Genomic DNA, 23,319 nt, shown 5'->3' on the forward strand with positions numbered 1-23,319 from the left:
TATTTCATAGATGACTGGTGTAACAGGCTGGTCACACAAAGTCTTAAATATTTGGCAATACAAAGAGTGCACTATCAGGCAGGTTCACTTTGCTACGAATGTGTACAGCCTAAAATATAAGTAGTGATTCTTCAACCCACTGTGCAAGACCAATTCCCCTTGGAACAAATCTATTCTATGGATTCACTGTATCATCATCAATACAAATAAATGGTGTCATTTGTCTGTCTGTATGCACTGTACTAACCAATATACTGTATGTACTTCTGTTTTTGTATAGTTGAAGACATAGTGAACGGCAGCATGTTTTTTTGGGGCATACACAGTATTTGTGATGGACCATAATGAATTTCCCAAAGATGGGAAATGAAGCCTGTTACCCAACACTAAATCAGTCTAAAAGTGAAACTGGGGGGAACGGAGAGGCAAGCTGTTGCTTCCAGGGTGGTTACGAGAAACAAATTAAACATCTCAGACAAGGTGGTGAGAGAGAACACAGCAGGTTGGAAATAGGCTGGGAAAACCTCTCATTGATAATCTAGTTTGTGTATCTCCCGTTGTCATTTCACCTCCTGTTAGTTTATTTCCCCATCACGGTATACGCTGTACTTGGACATTGTGAAGCGTCAATGGATTCATTCACTTTTCAGCACCTCATTTACTTTAAGTATATCCCATTGTGCAATTCCCTTCCTCGCCCAATTCCCAGCAGACCAAAAAACACATTTTCCTAATGTGAGGTATTTTGCGGAGGGGCTTGTGTTGCAATTGTTCTAGATGGGGGGAGGGGGGAGACGTAAGACACGCTGTGTGTGTGTGTGTGTGTGTGTGTGTGTGTGTGTGTGTGTGTGTGTGTGTGTGTGTGTGTGTGTGTGTGTGTGTGTGTGTGTTATTGTTCCAGTACAGTATATTCATTCCATGAATGTGTAACCCCCCCTCCCTCCCCCTGCTGTGTGTGTGTTTGGCTCAGTGGATGGGTCAGTCCACCCACTGTGCTGACACAGGCGTGCATCGCAGAACCACAATCCATAGAACAGATACGCCTTGTGAAACCACTTGGGACTGTGGTGCACCAAATGAAAGCAGTTGGTTTGACCGTACTCCACTGAATACAGGATTCTGTTTCTTTATCTGAAACGTTTTGCTCCAAACACATCGATCATTTAAAAATAAGGAGGCAATTACTCGGGTGACATTTGAGCAACAGGTTACCAAAAGCCTTGATTGACAAAATAACAAACACATTTACAGACTGGATTCCATTTCAGAGTCGAATAAGGACCCACAGCTAACGAGGATCACAGTAACAGAGATTTCAAATAATAGGAAACTGTGGATTGGGGTGACCCAGTGAGAGTTGCATATTATTATTACCTTCTCCCAAAGACTTTGGTGAACATGTCCACTCTATATCTTTTACATCTGTGGCTCCCAGGGTGGTGGGGGCCTGTGTTAAGCTAATCCACTGTGTGGGGCGAGGGCCCCACTAGGCCAGATTCCCAGGCAGGCTGCTTCATAGTGCCCTGGGTCTCAGACTGACACTTTGGGAAGGTTACCCCACAGCTAATCCTGTCTAATCCCCACCATGGTCACTGGCTCAGCTGGCTGGCCAGCCAACCAGTAAGCCAAATTGGCCAAACAGTTGGCTTCTCCGCCAGCCACACAGACGACCAAGCCAGTCATTGAAGCAGCCATCAAGCCTGCTCTTGGTGAAGCCATCTCACAGTCACTTAACTAAGAACCCCCTATGGCCAAGCCATGCTGGTCCCTGGACCGCTGCCTCTAAAGCCCTGTGAAAACAGGCTCAGCCAGGCTGGCTGGTTGCCTCCATGCTTACTGAGGCTGGCGGTCCCCTTCACCCGTTTCATCCTCTCTTGCCCCACTCCCTTTTTCACAGCCCAGCCTGCAGTCTTCAACCCTCTATCCTCTCCATTATCACAAGCCCAGCCTATCACACCATTTCTTCCCCCCCGTGCCTTTGCATCACCTCTGACCCCCAGACGTCAGCCATTTCCACAGGTGCAGCAAAGCCGGCCAGCCAGCCAGCCGGCCTGCCTGGCTCCCTTCTCTACTCTGTAATCCTGCCACACTCCCCATCTTTCCTGCACCAACTCGAGCAGGCAGAGTGCCAGATAGTGTGTGTCATGCAACCTCACCCGTCTCCCTCACCCTTATAACCCTTCTCCCAGCCAGGGTACCTGGTGTATCCTGCCTCCTCCTGGCCCCATTTCCCTTTCCCTACCGGTGTCTTTTCTCTCCGATTGTTACAAGGCTTAGGCAGCAAGAAGAGACTGTCAGAAGATGATGCGATAGGCCCTCACTCCTCCGTTCCAGAGACAGGGCTGACACCATTCATCCTCCTGGCCCTTCTGTCTTCCTCCCTCTCATCTGACACCTCTAACTACCTCTGGCCTCTGCCTCCCCAGTTGCTGCCCATGGAAGGCAGCCAGACAGTCCGCCAGTCACAGAGAAAACAAGCCCAGTGGGCTCCGTCACACAGTACCATAGGGCCACCGTGAAGGCAGCTTCTCAAGGTCTCAAGATGGACCAGGGTGACTGGAATGATATATCGTTGTTAACAAAACAATTCACATTAACAAGAAGCATAAATTAACAGCCTAACACACAAGGAGTACAAGGAGATTTAGAACTAATCTTATGAACAAACATACCAATAGAGCCAGTGATTAAAGAAATAATCTTATGAACCACTAGAGCCAGTGAGCAGAAAATGTGCCAATATAGTCTGAAGACCATTACGCCGGTCTTGTGTTCATTAATGTGCACTGCCCCGACCAAATAAATACATAAAGTAAAGTAAGTAAAGCTGGCCTGAGTCTAAAGATAATTTACACTGGAGTGGTTTTCAACCTTTTTTGAGCTTTAGACCACTTGCATATTTCAAATAATATTCAAGGACCACCTGTGACCCCACCCCACCTCCCCCACAATTGTTTTTGGAGCGGTGCTCCTAGAAGGAGCTAAGCTCCAACATCTGGCTTTGTCTAGGCCCTGAAGCGTGGCCTACATCTGGCCTACATCTTGGCACAAAGCACTAAAGTTTGTTGTACGCCCCGTCGCCCCCACACTTCTGGGCTCTGAAATAAAATTTGTATCCCGACCTGAAAATGCATTTCCTGTCAGAGACATTAACAGCTCTATTTGTGTCCATGCCTTACCCCTTATCCCTAAACTTCTTTGCCTTTTTGTTTTACAATTTTGAAAAACTTTTTAAAAAACTTCAAATAGCCAAGCTACAGCGACACGTTGTGAGCTTGTAGACCAGCTATTTGAACTCGTTACAAATGTTTTTCAAAATAGTAAAAAAAAAAGCAAAGAAGTTTAGGGATGGACTAAAAATAGGGCCCATAGACTCTTGTACAATCATTCTAGTCTATAGTGATGACTGATGAGTGATTGAGTACTAGCAGAATGTAGCTATTTAACATCTATTTTTCACATTTATTTATACTTGGTAATACAGTTGAGAGGCAAGCCCTAATTTCCACTATTTATTTTCCATTTGCCCATGGACCAGCTGCAATTATGACATGGACCACTAGTGGTCCGTGAACCACTGGATGATAAACAGTGATTTAGAGCAGGGGTTTTCAAAGTGGGTGACGGGGCACCCTGGCGTGACGCCAGATAATTTGATAATATTTGGAATTTATGTGGACACTTGGAAAAAATTTTAGTATCATTTTAAACTTTTGAAGTACAAAGTTATTTTCAGTCAGTTCTAACCAAAATGGCTATTATCTCAACATTTTCTTCGCAACATAATCACTAAAATATCGTCACTGTCGGGAAGAAACCTCGTATCTCCAAGTTTCAAATGTGTACGTCTTTTGGTAAAGCAAAGCCCTGCTTCATCATACAAGACTGTCGCACAAAACTAGTGAAAACAGCCGATCTACGATGCGAGGCGTTGTGTGCTTGATCTGCTGTATTCACTAGTTTAGTACATTTTATAGATGATAAATACAAAACAAACAATTTTTGACATACAAGATTTCCACCCGACAACGACGATATGCTATAAATATAAGGTGCGGGGAGTGAAAATGATATTGTAGGGGTGCCTCGGATAAAAAAAAATATTTATGGCGTGCTCTGAGACAAAAGTTTGGGAACCTCTGATTTAGAGAGACGGATGGGCAGCTGTCCTTGCTGGCATGTCATACCATTAGTCCTGGTGACACCTCAGCCCTCTGCTTTCATCCCCCCTCCTCCTCCTGTCCCTGCTCCACCGCCTCTTTGATGAAGAGATTGAGTTTCATACGCTCTGCTTTTATCCTGAGGCAGTCATAAGCTCACAGCATAACTTGTAAGCTGCCTTCTGATTATAATCTGCCATGTTTAGCCTCCGCACAATGGCAACAATGACATCAACCTTGTAGTTGTTCTTTCTGACACACACACACCTATAAGGAGGAACAGGTGTACAGGTGTTGGAATAGAAACACAAGACCTCAGAAGAACTGTTGGAAGATGAATGTGCGCGCACACGCACACACACACACGCACACGCACACACACACACACACACACACACACACACACACACACACACACACACACACACACACACACACACGTCTTCATAGTTCGCTGTACAACAGGTTTGCTCAACTACATCAACATTATGTTCTTTCCGATGAGGAGAACTTTCGGATAATGAAAGAATAGGCTTTACTGAAGGAGAGATAAAAATACATGATCTGCATTCTGCTCCAAAGCAGCCTGTGAAAACAATTCCATGAGTAGAATAGAGGGCAGTGTTTTGCGGGAGGGCAGTTGGTGACGTCACAGTAGGTGTACGTGCGTGTGCGCGTGCATGTGCATGTGCGTGCGTGCGTGCGTGCGTGCGTGCGTGCGTGCGTGCGTGCGTGCGTGCGTGCGTGCGTGCGTGCGTGCGTGCGCGTGTGTGTGTGTGTGTGTGTGTTTCAAAAGTGAATAAAGGGCCCATGTTGGGGTGTATTGTTTGGTGTTCATTCTTAAAGACAGTGGGTGTTTTATTGTTTTTCTAAAGGAGGGCTTTAGCGTGACTGTAATTATTGAATGGAGAGGAGGGCAGCCCGGGTTGTGCTCCTTGTGGGATGGGGAAACCAATGGCTTTTTCCTGAGGGCAGTTTACAGATCAGCCTAGGGTTCTATTCCTTGTAGGATGGGGAAATGGGATGGTTTTTGGATTAATAGCATTGTGACTCCTCTGTCATAAAAGTGTGTGTACACATTGGTGAATGGAGGGTCACCGTGTTGGGGGAAGATTGTGGCTCTCTTATGTATGACTTTAGTCTCATTCTGTATGTACTGGGGACAGTGGGTATGGCTGGATGGAAATGCTGCAGCTTGTGTGATGTCCTCAACAGGGAGAGAGGATGGATCAGTTTACCTAACTATGTTCCTGTACCCAGCATGGGTTAGGCTAACTATACAGTAGGTCCAAGCCAGTAGAAGAATGGTCACACATCAGGGGGTGGTGTAAAACAATGATAGGCCTACTGTTAAGCTCAGTGACCACAACACAGGGTGTGTAGAAACAGGGCATGCACTTTTTTAGTGGACAATGCACTATATATTTTTCCAGTATGCACACGTGGATATATTATAGACAGCTATTACCTAACCAAATGTAAGAAATTCCATGAATGAAAATAAAAGAATAAGTAAGTAATAAAAACAGCCGATCTACCTGCACACAGAACGAGGCGACGTGGAGAGAGAGAGTAAGATGTCAGAGTGGGGTAGAGACGGACAGATCTACAGTACAATTATTGCTTGTAGTTAGGCTATGTTGATCGTTTTGGGGGGCAAACATATAATTTATCGATTGGGTCTCGAGATAAATAAATACCATTTAAATAAAAAACGTTTGGTAGCAATTAGTATACACAGAGTTTTAAAAGGTTATAGTGCAAATAATATTAACAGACCAGTAAATATTTAGTTATTATTTGTTTTTACATTAGCAAGCCTTAACTAACTATGTCATGGTGGCTGACATGAATTTCGCAGTCAAACCTTAACATAGTTACAATGGTTATCACTAACAATACTCATTAGTGGAGTTTTGCAGTCGTACAGTAGAGTACATAAAATCAGAACTAGTCTTTAACCCTCAAATAAAGCCAAATGATTCAAGTCACAAAGAGTGACTGATAGGAGTGTGATGTGTAATGTGTAATGTTAGGTTTGTACGTATAATCACTAGAGTATAGAGAGCATTTACGTGTCAGGGGTCAGGCCTGTAAATCCAGGGGTTCAAACTAGTCAAAATAGATGATATACAGTATATCCATGTCAGTGTCAAATTGTTCACCAAAACCTCATTCTTGCATGCTATTCTTAAAATTCTATAATGTAATATTATAACACACACACATTTCATCCTTCAACACGATTTGAAAAGCTTTGAAAAACTATGTAGTTCTGTATTTAAAGAAAAAATGTGTTACACATGCTCTTACAGAAATTATACGAAAACAGCAGATCCACAATCTCACAATTAGTTTACTCTTTACTGTCACTTGACAACAATAACAATGTCTGAGGGATGTAGATTCTTTCTGTTTTTTTTCTTCCTATTTATATATTTTCAATACATGATAGGGACCATAGTAATAATCAGACAACTTATTGTTTATTTCCTGGGTGTTCTGTAGGGCTAACTACGTTTGTAATTAGCCTGTACCATCCATGAGCCTCACACCATGTACGGTAGTACATTTACAGTAAAACGTTTAAGCCCATGCATAAGCTTACTATTTAGTGTTTTATCTATGACATTATTGTATTTCACTGGCTGTATAGCGGACAGGTATAGAGGATCAGCTATGCATTTACACTATACTTGTCTATTTTCCTCTCACTACATATTTGTTTTCCCACTACAATTAAAAAAGCTCACAGTCATACACATCAACATAACTACAAAAGCCAGTACAACATCAACAAAACATCAACACCCGTACACATTACAACAGGACAACGCCAAAACACATGATACCAAAAAGTCACAATATTTTACTAACAATGTGGTCAATAAACTAGTTCCAACAACAACCGTTAATCCTATAAGACATCTGGTAACATAAGGCTATAATATATGGTATAGCCAGTTTGAATAGTAGTTTGACTGAATGCATGAAGGATTTATTGAAGTTTATATGAAGTTTGCATATACGAATGGGTGCAGTTTCATAACAGTACAGTTAATTCACAGGTACAAGGACAACTAAAACCAGATCGTAGTATGGTTTTTAGCTTATTTTCACGGGAAATCTTTCTTTATCTCTTCCCATACTGGGAGTTGAACCCGAGCTGCTGGGTTGAAAACCAGGAATATTAACCGATAGACCATATGGGATGCAGATCGTACAAACTGTATACACTATATCAATCATAAAGTGTAGAGGACCAAGTATACAACACAACTATGCAACATCTACAGGCCTGCATAATACCTAATCAACTAGTGTATATTCAGCACAAATATACACCAACAGAAATCATCAGCATTGTCACTGCACATTGGGAGTAGCACACAAACATAACACACAAAACATAAAAAAAACATAACTCTTGCATTCACGTGAAGACAATACACAATATGTTCTAATAATAAAGTGTTCAACAGACTTTTGCTCAACAGCCTTTTAATATCAATTGACTGTGTAAATAACTGAAAGTTTTTTTTTTTCTTCTTTTGCATAGGTGATGGGAAAGTATCGTTTCAATGTATAGTTTGGATATTTGTTTTTGTCACTTTACTGTTAAGTTAATGATAGCATCATGGTCTACGTATGGTCATAGCTATGGATATGCATCTTTATGTATAACCTTGTTTATCTGAACTCAATCTGGAGTAAGAGTGTTTTCTAAATGCCAAAACACTTCCCTAATACAAAGCAAAATATGATGATATCCTAGAAAACACATTAACATCAAACATCACCTACATCAAATTGTGTCTACAGTACACTATCTACACTACAGTATACTGTGTATACTAAAACGTGTAAGATTCACCATTGCATTTCGTGAAATGAAAACCTACTGTACGTTTTTAGAAGCGTGAATAAACTTTAACTATGCCTAAAACAACATAAAAACTTAGATGAAATTTTGTTGTAGAGTCACACACTATCTTATCTCATGCATGTGGCTATATGCTAGACGTCACAGAAGGGGCTTCTAGCGAGCAGCGGGGTCTTCTTTTAACATCTCACTCACATAATATCTCTATCACCTTTCACTCAATCTATGACCAACACTGTATTTCTCTGTCAATTCACAATGCTACAATTTGTTTCTCCTAAGCCAATAACAATTTTTTACTGTGTACTCAGTACACCATTAATCAAAATCTGTAACTTATGTGACAATAAAACTGCATATGATTCTATAAACATATGTCATTACTAATTATTTAAGTGAATAACACATTTGTAATTCATCCGGTAGTTTATTATACAGGGGGGAAATGCAAGTCATTCAAGGATTGAAAATGGTTGGTGTAAAACAGTAGCTGGTTTTGACTACACACACACACAAATCATTTCTTTTTTCTCCCTGAAATTTGTGTTGTTCACATTAAAATTGTACACACTACACTCATACTAGGCCATGGGTAGGCAGTTTAGCCATATGTAACAGTACAGGTATATACATTTGGTAAAATATAAAATATAATATACAAGATTGCATGAACACCATAGATTCCAACTTCTTTCTTATTTTATTCAATGTATTGTATTTTTATTTTGTGTGCGAATAGGTTTATTTTATGTAAACTAGATGGTATCAAGGTATAAATATATTGCACCAGTTATTTTATCAGTTGTCGTGGGGAGGGTCGGTTTAGCCTATTGCAATTATCCAGATCCCTCCTACATTAAATTTCATTGGTTGGTCAACGTTCGGTCTCTCTAATACCCGCCTCTCTCGGGATCCTTTTTCTTTAAATATGAGGAAGACCAATTCTTACCACCAAAAATGGACTCTCACCGTCTGAATTACCAGGGCGAGGATAAGCTGATATGGAATCTTTCTAATGAACGTAAATTACGATGCCATTTCTCGTCACCCATGCACCTTTTTCCATTTGTTGATCTGTATACAGTGGAAGATGGGGAAACATTGTTTGCAGATTTGCATCATGTGAGAGTATATGCATCTGAATTTGAGAGGTTTGAGACTGCCATCATGGATTTCACTGATTATCTGCTCTGGGGGAGATGGGCCAAAGATGACTACATCAAACCATCGGATATGGTGAAAGTGGATGAAGCGATGCCTACTCGTTTATCAGACGGAGAAGCCTTCCTTATCGACTGTTCACGATCATATTTATGGTTGTTGGTAAGATTCAAGTCAATGGGACCAACTTATGAAAGACCGACGACTGTAATGGACAAAGAAATGTATTTTCCAATCCGTTTAGCCTTTCATGCTGGTGATTTGTGGCTTCTGCAGGACGTGCTGAAATTAATCAATGGGTTTTTCAGCAAAGCAAAAGAGACTCGCAAGATGATGTTGCTGGATGATCGCCTGAATGGTGTAAATCGTACGAACTACCTCTCTACAAAGAAACCAAGACGCGTCCCCCTGGTGCACGATAAAAAACTCTTGAATGAACCTAATCACAATCATCCCTCTGGATCTACTCTGTTTTCAATGGACCATAAGCCCGGTTGGATTGATTCCATAAAAGTACCTGAAAATTCCAAAAAGTCACAACCATCTGGAGCTACTCTGTTTTCAATGTACAATAAACCGGGGTGGGCTGATTTTATAAAACCACCTGAAGATACGCAGTGGTCAAGGGGCAACTGTAATAGTGTAAGACCTGTGTTGGATCATGAGCTAGAAACCGATGGGTCATAGTAACAATAGGCCTACCATACATGTGTCCTCTCCTGTTGATTTGAGAGCATCATAGTCTGCTTGAATCATATGATGTGTTGAATGTTCAATGTGTTTCCCTAGATTGTGTATCCACATTTTATTTCCATATTATATTAATTGTAACATGCGTGTAACATGTCTGTAAAGATGTATCATGTTCTCTTGTCAAAATAAAACATATAAAAACATATCTTTTTTCGGTAATAAAGATAAATATATAAATAACAGATTAAATATATAATATATATGATTTACACTAGTAATTATACCTAATATAGTTAGCTATTAGCTATTTCTCAACAAAGAAACCTCTTTGTTTTCAATCTACTTCTGCTCCTCCTCCTCTTACCCCTTACTGGTCCACCCTCCTATGCCTCTTCCTCTCGTAAGATACACCACGCCTATTCCTTTCACAAGATATAAGGGACTCTTAGAGAGTAGAATATTATGATTTCACCAGTCACCATGGAAAAAGCTGCTGAAAGAAGGGATGAAACCAACTCTAGCGGTATTCTACCAGTGGAAACTGTAGAATGCGATCCTATGCACGATTCCAAATCTGAAACTGATGATGAATATTGTCCATGCCCGGGTGTACCTCCTCCATCACCTCTGGGCTACTCTACACCTTACTTCTCACCACCGCTTCCAACATCTTATCCAGAGAAGGGTGACAAAGTCCTGCAGTTGTCCACTGTGAAAGAGGAAGGAGCTCCCAGTGCGAGTAATGGGGTAAATTTACCATATGGATGGTCAGCAACTGATATGATCAGAGAAAACTCTAAAAAACTTCAATGCATACTGGAGCATGATATACTTTATCTCCTCCAGTTGGCTTTTGGACATGAAGAACATTTGATGGATCATGGGGCCTACAATAAGATCAAGCACATGGTGTACAATAACCCAGATAGTTCACAGACAATTCAAGCACTCTTGGAAATAATTATGGACAATGGTGAAACTGTGTGCAGTGAGTTCCTATGTCTGCTACAAGCGTCAAATGCAATAGAAACATATCCTGATCTACAGCACATGTCATGGTACAGTCGTCCAAACGTGATTGGCAATGGATGTGTGACAGCAAAAGATATGATACGGAAAAACAGTTTAGAACTTAGAAAAATACTGCTTCCAGATATCAAATATGTCATCCAGTGTGTTTTTGAAGAAAGCCTACTGGTGTTTGGAGAGTACCGGGACCTCATGCAAATGTCTTATTCGGGTGCATCATATAGGCTCATTGATAGTATCATGGACAAGGGTGAAAAGATTTGCCAAGTGTTCCTGTCTCTGCTAAAACACGCAAAACTTACAGACAGGTTTCCTGATCTGAAGAAATTGCCTTGGTACGGTCTTCCACCAATGGTTTTTGAAACAGAGAGGGAAGGATTTCGTTTCATGCCGGGAATGTCGTTTACAGAGATTTTAAGGGTAAACAAGCCAAAACTGCAAGAAATCATCATGTCAGATATGGAATTTTTCATCGATTGTGCTTTCCAATCGGATCTTGTTGGCAATGTGGGCTACAGACAACTCAGGGACACTCACTCGCCCTACACAGCAGCTGTTGAGCTTTTGGACAAAATGCTCTGCAAGGGTGAAGAATTCTGTTATGGGTTCATTGCTATGCTACAAAATAATGAAGTAACAGCAATTAGACCTGAATTGAAGGCCCTGCCTTATGCAGCACAACCCCAAGGACGCCCTGGATACATGGCTTGCACAGATGCAGTCAGAAGAGCACAAGACAGTATAAGAAAAAACAAGTCAACACTTCAAAACACCCTGATGTCAGATATTGACAATCTCTTCAAGCTTATTTCGCTTATCTGTGAACGAAAACTAATCACACAACAGGATAGATATCGTATCTCAGCGGACCCAGCCACTGAACTTGTGGACTTAATTATGGGCAAGGGTGAATCAACGTGCAATGCTTTCCTGGATATTCTGAAAACAAGAAATGTAATAAAGATGTTTCCTGCTCTGAAGACAATCCCATGGGACAATTCTAGTGACCATGTGAAACAACAGCAAAAAAGGAAGCCTGTGCTTACAACCAAATCAGATGACAACATCATGAAGCCAGAAACAAAGAAAAGAAAATGTGACACAACATAATGTGATGAACAAAGTCATTCCTTTCTGGATAAACTCACCATCTGTAGAACCAAGTACTGAACTATAGAATAATAATGATATGTCTAAACAAAGAAACCTCTTTGTTTTCAATCTGCTTCTGCCCCCTCCTCCTCATACCCCTTACTGGTCCACCCTCCTACGTCTCTTCCTCTCGCAAGACACACCACGCCTATTCCTCTCACAATATATAAGGGTATTATTGCTCGTAATGTGGTCTTTACCAGTCATCATGGAGGAATCTGCTGAAAGAAGCGAAGAAGTTGACAAACCCAACTCTAGCTGTATTCTACCAGTGGAAACTGTAGAACGTGAGCCATGGGCAGAACCCAATGGCAGCGACACGGACGATGAATACTATGCCCTTGCATGTGGTCCTTCACCTCCATCATCACCAATATTTTTTCAGTATCTGGCGTTAGACCCTGTTCCACCGTCTTCACCGGTGAATTACTCTACACCTTACTCCTTCTCACCAATGCTTTCGCTTTCACCACCATCTCCAGTGAATTCAACCCTGACTCTGGATCACGGAGATGGTCTGGGCAATGTAGAGCTTCTGGAAATTATAAAAGTATGCATCATCAAGCTACTGAATGTGGTAATAATTGATCTGTGGAAAGATGAATGTGACGGCTGCCAAGCAGATCATCCTAGTCAGACCCAACACCAGTGCCTCAATCCAATCCCTAAATATTATGTCTTCACAAACTTTAAAGAATTAATGAAAAGACTTTGGACTGATCGATTCATTTCGGGGATCATGCGTGTTCTGGAAACCCAAGGAACTGTCACTACCACATCTCGAGTGCAAGGGATATGTGAAGCTTTTCTATATGAGCTGAAGAATGTGGATGTAATTCAGACAAAAATCAAAGAGGCTGTTGATAATAATCATGTGCTTGGCGGAAACAAGAAGAAGCGTGATGTGTTGAACGAGCTTGTTACATTTTGGAGTAACACACCACCTGATACCCCAAGCTCTGACACTGGTAATTATTTGAGAAAGTAGAGACAATAGTTTTACAGCATATATTGTATGTTTTATTCATGTTTAAAAGGTATTCTTTTCTTGACCACTTCTCCTCCTCTCCAGTGCATTCCCACCCCTCTCCAGCAAATATACCCCTGGCTCTGGACCAACCCGATGGACTGGTTAGCACCGTGTTTATGGATATTGTAAAAGCATGCATTGATAAGCTTTTAACTGTTGTACTAAGTAATGACCGGGATCTTACATTAGTCTGTTGTTGTTTGACACATAATTGGTGCGATGGGGCGCAAACTAGTTATCCGGTGTCACGTTATTATGTATTTGCTCATTATAAAGAATTTATCAAAATGCTATGGACAGAGCGATTTATTTCAGGAATCATGCATGTGTTAGAAACTCGTGGTATTATTACTACAGAAGCGAGAGTGCAAGGTGTCTGCGAAGTCTTTCTTAATGAACTGAGGTTAGATATCGCAGCTGATGAAATGGGTGATGATGTGACACACCATAATGTAATGAACAAACTCATTCCTTTCTGGATAAACTCACCATCTGTAGAACCAAGTACTGAGCTATAGTATTGCTAGAGAATTCATGAATCATTTATTCAAATACAATGTTACAGGGAAGAAAGTGCATAGCCTATATTGTATAGTGTCCACATTCATTACAGTGTTCATACAATCTTGTAAGCATTAAAAAAAGAAAAACATAGCTTTACCACATAGTATTTTTTTTGTATGATGATTCCGCCAGTTATGTTGTTTATCATTATCATTGTATATATGTGTACATGTTTTCTTCTCAAAATAAAAAATATCAACTACATTATACTAAATATTTGGTCATAATAGTTTTTTTTTAAAGAATGTTGGTTATATTGTAATAATGTTGAAATTTGTTTTGTTTCACTAGACAGGTACATTTTACCTCACTTCTTATGCAGCCAAAAGTGTTGTTGGCATAATTTTAATAATTAAAATAGGTGAATAAAACTAATACTAATGATTCAGCATTGATTGGTTGATTGGATACTTTAATATAAGTTTGGATAGGATAAGAATCAGAAAATGAAGTGTTCCAGAAAATTATTTGAGAAAGTAGTTTGAGAGAATAGTTTTGCAGTATATAATGTATACTGTTTATAAGTGTGTTATATTCATATTTTAAAGTTGGAAATAAATTCTTCTTTTCTCCTCATCACCAACGCTTTCATGGCCCTCCCCAGTGACATCACCACTGGATCTGGATCAACCTGCAACTTTGCTTGGTTCACGCTTTCTGCGTATTATAAAAGTATGCGTAGCAATGCTAGTGGATTCTGTAATAACTGATCTATGGAAAGAGGATTGTGACGGTTGTGAAATAGATCATCCCAGCCCAGCCCAACACCAGTGTCTATCCCAACCATCAAGATATTTTTTCAATCATTTTGAAGAATTAATGAAAAGACTGTGGACTGAGCGATTTATTTCAGGAATCATGCATGTGTTGGAAACTCGTGGTATTATTACAACAACATCCAGAGTGCAAGGAGTGTGTGAAACTTTTCTACACGAATTGAAGGGTGTTAAAGATATTCCAGGATATATCAAGGCGATTGTTAATGCCAATCTGGTATTGGGTAAAGACAAGAAAACGTGTGCAGTTCTGAATGAGCTTGTTACATTCTGGAGGAACTCACCATCTGTAGAACTACATAATTATTAGATAAAGTATAAACACCTTAATAATTGATGCATACATTGTTACTAGGAATAAATTATATTTTCGATTTGTTATGCATATATTTGTACACCACTTTCAGTAGCTATGGTGTTCATGCAGTCTTGTATATTATATTTTATATTTTAACAAATGTATATACCTGTACTGTTACATATGGCTAAACTGCCACACATGGCCTAGTATGAGTGTACTATGTACAATTTTAATGTGAACAACACAAATTTCAGGGAGAAAAAAAAGAAATGATTTGTGTGTGTAGTCAAAACCAGCTACTGTTTTACACCAACCATTTTCAATCCTTGAATGACTTGCATTTCCCCCTGTATAATAAACTACCGGATGAATTACAAATGTGTTATTCAGTTAAATAATTAGTAATGACCTATGTTTATAGAATCATATGCCGTTTTATTGTCACATAAGTTACAGATTTTGATCGTCGCAGTTTTACATGCGAGTGCTGCCTGTGACCACTTTTACATTGCATCTAATGAGCTGTCGGTTTATTTTGGCCCCGGTTCTTATCAGTGTGACACCAAATTTCCATATTATATTAATCCCGTGAAGCACTATTTGTTTTAAATTACATTTTACATCTGTTAATAGCATAGAACAATTTATTCACTGGGATCAATAAAGCTTTGACCCTGACGTGATTTGAACACGCAACCTTCTGATCTGGAGTCAGACGCGCTACCGTTGTGCCACAGAGTCCCATATCAAATTAATGTTGGGGGATCCCAATATGACAGTAAAAAAAAAGAGTCTTGTGACCATATTCTAAAAATATTAGATGTATTTGCAAAATGTGCTGAAAGCAGCGGTTGTCTCACTTGCCTGACAACTAACTAGCTAGGACCCACTGCCACTAGAAGCACCTACTGTGACGTGTAGCATATAGCCACATGCATGAGCTAAGATAGTGTGTGACTCTACAACAAAATTTCAAGAAAGGGTCCTTTTTACTTAACTGGAGCTCAGTTAGTCTGTTCTTGAGAGACTACTATGTCAGTGGTTCTCAAACCATTTCATGCGAAGGACCCCCTAAATGATATGTATTTGGCCACGGACCCCCATCTCAAAATATCTAGTTCCAGGGACCACCCAGAAGCAAAATTTGAGTTACAAACGTTCGCTTTAAAAATACATATATTCAAAGATTTGCACACATTTTCACGACTAGCAGATCTACAAGCTTGCACCATTTTCTTTAGGCAGGTGGTCCGCGAAGTATTAGCTGGGGGTCCGCAGTACCCAAGTTGGGGTTCACTGTGCTAAGCTGTTGTGGTGAGGCGATAGCCGTCCTGGCGTTCCTCTGACTTAATCTGTACCGCACTTGAGCTAGGGAATTTTGGGCCCAGTCAGTGCTGAATTCTACATGGTCAACCACAACATATTACTAGACTAGACAGACTGGAAAACTGGGTGGGGCTGCTTTACATTTAGATAACATCTGAGTGTGAAAGAAAAAAAACCTGCAGAGTTCTGCATGGCTCCATTCTGGGACCTCTTCTGTTCAACACCTACATGCTTCCACTGGCTTAGATAATGGAAAACAATAAAAATACTTTATGTTACCATCATTATGCGACACACACATTTACATAACTACTGTACATCATCAGGGGAATATGGTCCAATACAAACACTGAGTAAATTCAATGAAGAACGACTAGATGTTTCTTAAATAAAACAAAACAAAGACAAAACTGAAGTTATTATTACGGAGCCATGGAAGAACAATTAAAAGGGTAATGTAATGTTAAAAACCACAACCAAAGCCAGAAAAAAGGAAGAGCCATCCTCTTGGGAGCATAAAGGTACACAGATGCCATGGCCTTCCAGCAAGCAGTGGTGGAAAAAGTACGCACATATTTTACTTAAGTAAAAGTATCAATACTGCAATGTAGAAATACTCTGTTAGGGTGCCCACACGCGAAAATACCTAGAGTGGAATCCGCCAATGCATTTCAATGAGAATGGAGCGTTTTTTGCCAGTAGAGGATTTCTGCAAAAAATGCTCCATTCTCATTGAAATGCATTGGGGGATTCCACTCTAGGCATTTTGGTGTGAGGGCACCCTTACAAGTAAAAGTCTGAAATCCAAAAGTAAAAGTACTAAAAAAATGTTTGAAAATAGCAGATCTACCAGCGCAGATCGGCAATTTTCAAACAGCCAAGGTATAAAATAGTGCTAAAGTAGTATATGTATGTTTTATAGCCTAATATTATAATTTATATCTGCAAAGTAACTAGTAAATGTTCTCCAAAGATTGTAGTGGAGTAAAAGTACAATATTTGCCTCTGAGATGTACTGGATTAGAAGTAAAAGTACTGAAAATTGGAAATACTCAAGTAAAGTACAAATACCTCAAAATTGTACTTAAGTACAGTACTTGAGTAAATGGACTTAGTTACTTTATACCACTGCCAGCAAGTAGATATAGAGTTATAACGTTTGGTACCAGAGTGTTATATGTGATGGACAGACACGGCTATCCTTAGAGCCCTGCAAGCTACCGTCTGGCAGCTAAAGCTTGAATCAGGCATCATCCATCTCAATTCAGAACAAACCCTAGACAGCAACTTTGTTTCAATTTACAAAGCAAAAAGGCAATTTCAGCCCTAAACCATGTTAATTCTCTGGGTTTTCTGAGCCTTGGGAGGCTACCTGCATGAGGGAATGGTGACCAGAATGAAGTCAGATGAGAAACTGCTTTCCAAAATGGAGCAAATTAGAATGTTGAGATTGTGTCTCACTAGCCATGTTTCCATAAGCTTTGGGAATTAGAGAATGGGAATTAGAGAATTATCCGAAATTCGCATTAAGCGAATTTAGCCCGTTTCCATTTGCGGGTGTCATTCGAATTAGCGACGGTCGCATGAGTTGATCGGGCTGATTTTTTCAGACCGATCCGAGACGTGAGCACTGCACGTCTGACTGCTGTGACTCGATCGCTGCACAGGATGCGAGCTGCTGTGAGCTTGTTGATCGGTCACTTTTGGCACGCAACACCGTGTGATGAGGAAGGGTTAGCCACGGATGGCTTGACTCCGGGAGGTGAAAACGGGAGGAATTTACACACGGTCCGTGTCACTCCGTGTGTAACAAACAACCGGTTTATTTTTGTGGGCTAACACTATACAATGGACGTTAAGCGGCAGGGGAAAGTGTTAAGTTGGAGGACGATATGGACCCAGAACGCCATAATGTATTCGCATTTATTGTCTGACCTGTTTCCATTCACAAATGCGCATTTAGTTTATTCGATTAAGCCTCAAAATCCACCTCCTCCAAGCGGATAAAAGTTTTTGCGGATAATTAAAGTTTATTCGAATTTTGAATTGTTTCCATAAAGATATTTAAGCGCAAAAGGCTTAATGCGCATTAAGAGGCTTTATGGAAACGCCACTACTGTGAGTGCAATAAAAAGTCACAGTGGACTGGGGAGTAAATACAAGTGCAGATTGTCCGGCAGAAACCTTGTATCTTCATATTTCAACTTATGTCTTTTCATAATTTAACCCATTCAGGCCAGGAACACATTTTAGTGTATGGGAGTAGGTAGCAATATATTTGTTTTTGTAGGCTAATTTCTGATTTAGGCCTAACTATAGGTTAGGCCTAAAGGGAGCCGTGTCATTGTTCCGACGTCCCGTTGTTCAGATGTCCCATTAGTTCGACAGTACCTAATCCTAACCTTAACTCTAACCTCAGTAAAACTATGCCTAAACTTAACCCTGACCACCTTCGGAGTAATGAGATGTCGGACTTATGGGCAGTCCCTATTTAAAGAGCCATTTCATTGTATGACATTGACAAGTACAAGTAGCGAAAATAGCCGTTCCATAAGCTCACAACGCATCGTGATGCAACACATTGCGAGCTTAAAGATCAGCTATTTCTGCTATCAATTACATTCTCTGAAAGTGTGTTTTATAAATATTTAACCAATGCAAAAGTATTAACGAGAGCTTATGACTAATAATTAATTGGAACACAGGTTTATTCTTTTCCCCCCCCCATTTCCATTTCCTGAAAAGCAACACTTTTGGACATACAGTACGATGTTTCCACCTGACAGTAACTAAATGTAAAGCAGAGACTCAGGTGTATGCAACACTTGATCGGCCATGGCGGCATCAGGCAGGACTGACAGCTTCTTAAAGGCTTCCTACAAGAGAATCTGATTGGAACAGACTGACACATGTAGGGGAAGGGCAAGAGGAGCAGGTGGAGGAGAGGGGGTAAAAAACAAGGGACTGGGTGGGAGGGAAATGGAGATGGAGGTCCAGAGACGAGGAGGAGAAGCAAGACAAGGGCCTTGGGGGAGGAGAAAATAAGGAAAGCATGTCTAGATAAGCAATGAAACAGCTGGGGTGGTGAGTTAGGCGTGCGTCAGTCAGTGCGCTCACAATCAACTCATGTGATGTAGCCTGGCGTGGTATCCACAGAAGTCCCAGAGCCTGCTCTGCCGCGCACGTGCACACACACACACACACACACACACACACGCAGACACACACACACACACATACACACACACCAACTGACCTCCCAGTGTGTCCAATAAATCATCCATTCATTACTCCACTTGTCCATAGGTGGCGATGTAAACGGGAGTAGGTTGGTCACATTGATGAGTTACTTGGGTGCATGTACTGTGTATTTACTGTATGTGCGTGCGTGCGTGCATGTGTGTCTGTGTCCATACAATATATGCATGCAGGGATGGTAAGAGGTGTGGAATAAACTCCCTGTCGCACTTGGAACAACGGACTCACTTGCTAGCTTTCGCCGTGGACTGAAGACTCACCTTTTCAGACTCCACCTAAACCCATAGCACTACTGAAACACTCAATGACCATACAGGAAGCTAGTTAGCATTTGTTTTTTAGGTTTTTAGAATCCCTTTTTTCTTTACTGATTATATTGTTTTTTTTAGACTGATATTCATTTGCATTTGTTATATTGTTGTTGATGTTCTGACATGTTATCTTGTTTATTATAGTGATGTATTATCTGCTTATTGTAAATCGCTTTGGATTAAAAGTGTCTGCTAAATGCCTAAACTGTAAATTGTAAACTGTAGAATTGTTATATGTAGAAAGTGAAGAAGGAATAACAAACCATCAAACCAAACTAACCTTTTACAGAATATATTAGTTTATCTCACAAAAGCTGAAGGTAAATGTGCAACAACTTTAGAAAGTCTGTTATATGAACTCCTGGTGAACTTGTCCCTGATGTGACAATGAGTAAGATAGACAACTAGACAACGGGCAGCCCTACAGTAAGCTCCAAAAGCATTAGTAATAGAGGTTCACTCATCATTCACTCAGACCTGACAAATTAATACAAAACAAACATCCCCTCCCTCAACAGTGTCAGGGGATTTTTCATATTAACTTAGTCAAAAACCTACCGCAGCTACATTCAAATTACGTCAAGAACATAATTAGTGAAATGCTAGATAGCTAGAAGATCTGGGCTCACCCAGTGATTCAGAAAAAATGCCTTTTGAAATCAATCTGAGAAACCAAATCAACAGTTATCCATCAACAAGTTGTCAACAAGTGTTTGGGTTTCTCAGAATCAGTGCATGGCCCAAAGTTGAGCAACTGTGAATGATGAAAGAGAGAAGATATTTCTCCCTCAATTTGAATGAAATAATACATTTTGGAGTGGCGTGACTAATTTTTCAGCGACACTGTTATACAACGAAGTATAAAACAGGGCTTAAGTAGTTAATGATGCTAATCAAATAAAAAACTAATCAACTGAATAATTGCTAAGAAAATAATCCATAACTGCAGCCCTAGATATCTCTCACAGTAGATCAGAAAGGAAGATTAAAAAAAAAGAAAAGTACAAGGATCTGCGGCCTGCGGGGGGCTACTGTCTGGCCCCCACTAACCCCAGTAATAATGGTGGCATAAGAGCAGCAACAACACTAGTATATCGTCGTCGTTGGGTGGAAACCTCGTATCTCCAAATTTGTGCGTTCTTTCGCAAAGTAAAGCCCTGCTTCATCATACAAGGCCGTCGCACAAAAGTAGTGAAAACAGCCGATCTACAAGCACACAACGCCTCGCGGTGGGAGGCGTTGTGTGCTTGTAGATCGGCTGTTTTCACTAGTTTAAATCATTTTTAAAATGATAAATGCAAAACGAACGGTTTTGGACATACAAGATTTTCACCCGACAACGACGATATCTGAACTGTCGCTGGAGTAGCGGGAACGCCACCGTCGTCCCAAGCAATGCTGTGGCCCTCGGCTTGGCACCCTAGACATAATTCGGCCCTTGGGGGAAACTAATTGGCGAACCCTGATCTAAGGTATCAAAAACTATGAACTTGATATCAGGAATTTGCTACTCTTGGGAATAGATCCTTTCTGGCCTCACCGGACCATATTTGAGTGTCAATGGCTCAACGACAGGGAGGCTAAGAGAGCCACAGAGGACTACAGAGGGTAAGAGAGGAGATGTTGGCAGATGAGAGAGAGAATGAACTGAAGACAGGTGATGAGAGAGGAGAGGAGAGGGACCCTGGGCACTGTTAGACACCGAGGATGAGGGTCCTCACTTCAAAGTCTGGATCAAAGGACTGACTGACTTTCCCCCATGCTGCTGCAGCAGCACACACACACACACACACACACACACACACACACACACACACACACACACACACACACACACACACACACACACACACACACACACACACACACACACACACACACACACACACACACACACACACACACACACACACACACACACACACACACACACACACACACACACACACACACACACGAGGACTATAAGAGAAGAAACACCAACACACTACAAAGGCTAAATGGAGACAAAACTCAGCAGAAAATAGGTGATGTGTGTGTGTGTGTGTGTGTGTGTGTGTGTGTGTGTGTGTGTGTGTGTGTGTGTGTGTGTGTGTGTGTGTGTGTGTGTCATCAGAGCCTGATCCCTGTGGGAAGAGAAGTGAAGGGTTGTGCATCCCAAAGCCCAGCCGTGGCAATACATTGCAATCCTATGTAGTACTGCCACAACTCTTCTGTAGCTAACTTCTGACTGGGATACAATACAAATGGGTTTTCATAACAACTTGCAATTCAAGTTCATTACAAAATAAGAGCAAAGTAAAACAATATACAGAAACGCCCCAAAAAGACAAACTGGGCCATGACTAATTTTTTACTCACATTTCACTGTGTTTCTGAATCATCTACTGCATGGTGCCATAGCTGCTTGAAAACTAGGACAAACAAGCTACTCCGTTTATGCAGTCCCTTATTCTTTGTGCAAATCACACAGTGTTTAATTGCCAACCACAGCAAGGAAGAATGGACAAATGCACACCAGGTGATGCAAACCTCCATGCTAGTCTCAAAGCAGCTACACTACAGTAATATAATTATGCAGAGCCACACTGACACCTGCTGGTAGGAAAGGGACAAGAAATGGGCGCTGAGGACTATTAACCCTGGAATCATTTTATACTTTTAAAAATAGAAAATTAAGTCGAGAAAATGTGTGCAAATCTTTGAACATACCGTATGTATTATTTGTAACTCAAATTTTGCTTCTGGGGGCCTCTGGAACTACTGTAAATATTTTGAGATGGGGGGACTGTGGCCAAATACATATCATTTTGGGGGTTAGGATGACATGAATAGTTTTGAGCAACACTGACATAGAAACATTGTTTTTTTTTTTCTACAGAAACCTGTTAGGATTTAGGAGACATTTATAGAATCGGGTCAATATATTAAAGTGATCCCTGGCTAATACGACAAATATGCCTTAACTCTTATACTGCTTTGAACGTTCCTGTTCGCCCCAATCCCCAAGAGACTTCCGTGCCGATACGGCCGTTCGTTCGTTTGATGTTTTTTATGGATTATGATAAAAGCGGTCCTTGCACAACTTTTGAATGCATAATTGGTCGTTGGTGTCGTTTTGAGGACAGCCGGAAACCCTTCATAAAAAAAAGAAGTAAACAGACTGTCCTGGCTCCGCCTGCCCAGTAGAGAGCGACTCTGAGCCTGCCTAGCTGTTAGACTTGAGGGACTATATTGTTTTTTCATTGGACTGTTAGTAGAGAGAGAGAGAAACGTTGGTAAAAGCGATCATTTTGTCGGAAATCAGTTGTTTTATAGTATTAGTAGTATAGTAATTGTAGTAGGTAGTAGTATTTAGCAGTACTAGAATATTGAGATGTATTAGGCCAAGTAGTTGGCCAACTCAGCCTCAACTTGCTGGTATCATTCCGCCGCCGAAGCGCGACCCAACCCCCCCGGGCCGAGGGGCAGCAGCCAGCAGCAGATCCACGGATAGAAACAAACTTTTGTTAGAATTAGGATTACACAACCTACCCATGTTGTTGACCCAGGACCAGCGAATGGTGGTGGTGGTCGTGATGATGATGATGATGATGATGATGATGATGATGATGATGATGAAGAAGAAGAAGAGAAAAAGATCACTGTAGCCGTTGGTATTGAACATAAAAAGAT

The 23,319-nt window shown here is 40.8% G+C and overlaps 1 protein-coding gene across 1 annotated transcript in view; it reads right to left on the reverse strand.

Moving 5' to 3' along the window:
- LOC308286751 (suppressor of tumorigenicity 7 protein-like) overlaps window positions 1–23,319 on the reverse strand; it is a gene marked incomplete at its 5' end in the record, with an annotated part of 53,625 nt that overhangs the window by 12,912 nt on the left and 17,394 nt on the right. The gene's annotated exons all lie outside the window — the stretch shown is intronic.

The sequence above is a fragment of the Nannobrachium achirus genome (assembly GCF_963921795.1).
Source record: "Nannobrachium achirus genome assembly, chromosome: 6".
In the NCBI taxonomy this organism is placed as follows: Eukaryota; Metazoa; Chordata; class Actinopteri; order Myctophiformes; family Myctophidae; genus Nannobrachium; species Nannobrachium achirus.